This window comes from Octodon degus, unplaced genomic scaffold (genome assembly GCF_000260255.1).
Source record: "Octodon degus isolate 3935 unplaced genomic scaffold, OctDeg1.0 scaffold00047, whole genome shotgun sequence".
Taxonomy (NCBI): domain Eukaryota; kingdom Metazoa; phylum Chordata; class Mammalia; order Rodentia; family Octodontidae; genus Octodon; species Octodon degus.
This window is the reverse complement of record NW_004524623.1, coordinates 10,471,408-10,474,172: the sequence shown is the minus strand read 5'-3', so window position 1 is coordinate 10,474,172 and position 2,765 is coordinate 10,471,408.

Genomic DNA, 2,765 nt, shown 5'->3' with positions numbered 1-2,765 from the left:
TTTTTGTTTTTGTTTTTGTTTTTGTTTTTGTTTTTTTGGTAGAACCAGAGATTGAACTCAGGCCCTTGTGCTTGCCAGGGAAGTGCTTATTCCACTGAGCCATCTCTCGGGCCCCTTCATTTTGTTTTAAAAGTTTATTTTATTTGGACTAAAGAGCCTACATAGGCAGGCACAGGAATGGGATTTGATCTCCACCATGCTGTGCCAGCCCCGCCCCCAGGGCAGGCTGAGAAGAGGACTGAGACTGGGGGATGTGGCGTGCACCTGGAATCCCAGTGCTTGGGAGACTGAAGACAGCAGGATCAATACGAGCTTGATCTGTGTAGTGAGACCCTGCAGACCTTGCACTAAATGCATTAAAAATAAACAAATAAAATAATAAATAAAAAGAGAAAATTTTATCTTATTTACTAACCGGGGTAGTTTTCAAAGATTAAGTCCAACATGACTGAATACTAACCTCATGGATATTGACTGAAGAAAACCTATTTTCAAATTGACAGAACTTTTTTCTTTCAATTTATGTAAATGTAGAAGTTAGCATTTCTTTTAGAGATACTTCCACTTCCTCTTTAGAGTGACCAGTATTTCCAAGCCTTTGTATTTATAGAAACACAAAAGAAACCCTAAAATAGGGATAGCATTCAAACTGATTAAACACTAAGGGTTATGTTTAATAATGAACTAGATCTTCATGCCAGGCAGGGAAGTGCTAATCATTATTATTATTGGTTTTCTTGTTATTATTATTCATGCATATTTTCTGTTTCCTTCCCTTTTCATGGAGAGAGGAGTCCTCTAAGGGAAGTTGAAGTTTTAGAATCTATAATCCATGGAAAAAGACTTTTCTTAGAAATGAAATTTTTGTTCTGGTTGGATCCAGGACCAAGGGAGCTCTAGGGCAGTGTCCAGCCAATGGACTCTAGAAGCAGGAGCTGATCATCTGGCCTTAAGCTTTTATTTTATGCACTGCATTCATTTATGTTGTCCTCAAGCATTACATAAAGCTTGTTAAACAATGAAGCACGGTTTCAGCTGCAATTTGGAGAATTAAGAGAATAATTGGAAGCATAATGGAGCAGGAAGAAATACAGAAGCTGGAGCAGCTATCGATGAAGCAGTTATAGACAGCTAGAATAGATAAGTGCTGAGTTGGAAGAGGGCTAATCCCATAGGGTAGGAAAAAAACACTCATCCTGAGGGATTTTCAGGAACATTTGGATTGTGAAGTGTCTTGCCTTCAACACTGATGGAGGTTTCCTGTGGTGCATCATTTGGATGCTAATACAAACGCATGCTCGCCCATATTTTCCACAGATACCTATTGCCAATTCAGAAAATTACTTACATAGCCAAAAATATTTACCACATAGCCCTCTTCTTATAAAACTGTTTTATTAAACTAATCTTAAATCTTCTAGATAATTGAAACTTGAAAATTATGATTTAATATCTTCCTTTTAAGAGTCTTATCCTTCATAATTATTTCATGTATTTATGCATTGAACACAGCATCTAGCCATATAACATGATAATATAAATGACATAATTATTTCTTTTATCTTTAATAAATAAGTTTTAGTGGCTTACCGTGACATTACATACTGGCTTTTCTTGTGAGGAAACTGTTTTGCAGTTTTCAGGGGATTTCTCACATACCTACTTTAAAAATTAGTTAGTATTAAGGGACTATATAGAAAGTCATTAAAAGACTTTCAAGAGCACTTGAGATTATATTTTTATTTGCCTTATTTAATAATGTTAATGGATTAATTAATAAACTCTTAATCATAGCAAGAAAAATTGGTTGACTGAATTTTAAAGCTAAAGACAGTTATGTCTCATACGTGAATTCAGGCACTCAAATGCCACACAGGCATTATCTCAGTCTCCACTAGTAGGTGTGCATGCTCTATGTGTACAGATTGAGTTATTTGCTCAATAAGAGTAAAGAGTTGTTGCTGAAAACTCTAATAAATCTTACAATTCACAAAGAAACAGTGTGCCACTAACTGTATTTGACTCTAGAAAAGGCTACAGTTGACACTAGTTTGTGTGAACATTATCTTGATTTACTTGCTGTATCAAGGAGTGATGTGATAATCGGATAAACCACATTTTGATCATTTGTCTACTCCTGTGATAAAACAAGAGGGCATACTGACAGCCTCAAAAATGGCTGTTTTTGAAAAAATTCCTACAAAATGAAGTTAGGGTGCTATTAACAGGGATAATCATAAGGCATGGAAGATGGGAAAAAAGCAAAAAATAAAGTCAAGGATATATATATGATACAATGCTGAATCCAGTTTATATAGAATATACTCTTTTATATTAATTAGTGATTCATATGCTGACATTTTCTGTTCTATCTTTATACAATTTGGTATATAGATGAATACAACCAGAGAAATCCCCGTGCATCTTCCCACATTTTCTTTACTCTGTGTAATATAATAATCATGCTCTGAAACATAAAGTAACTCACCTGAAGAATCTCTGGATTCCTTGTCTTTGTAAAAGCAATTTTGAAGTCATTAGTACCTTTAAGAACAATTTTAGAATCTATTTTAGTTATATCTGTTTTTCAGAATAACATTTATTGTACTTAAATGCTCATTCAATAAACAGGAAGTATAATTGCAAGTTTAAAATGATCATCTGTATTTACTCAGAATCAATTGAACTGGAAAGGTTGCAAATGTGGAAATTTAAAGACATTTACATATAATCAATATTAGTCTACAAATTTACTTCTACATACT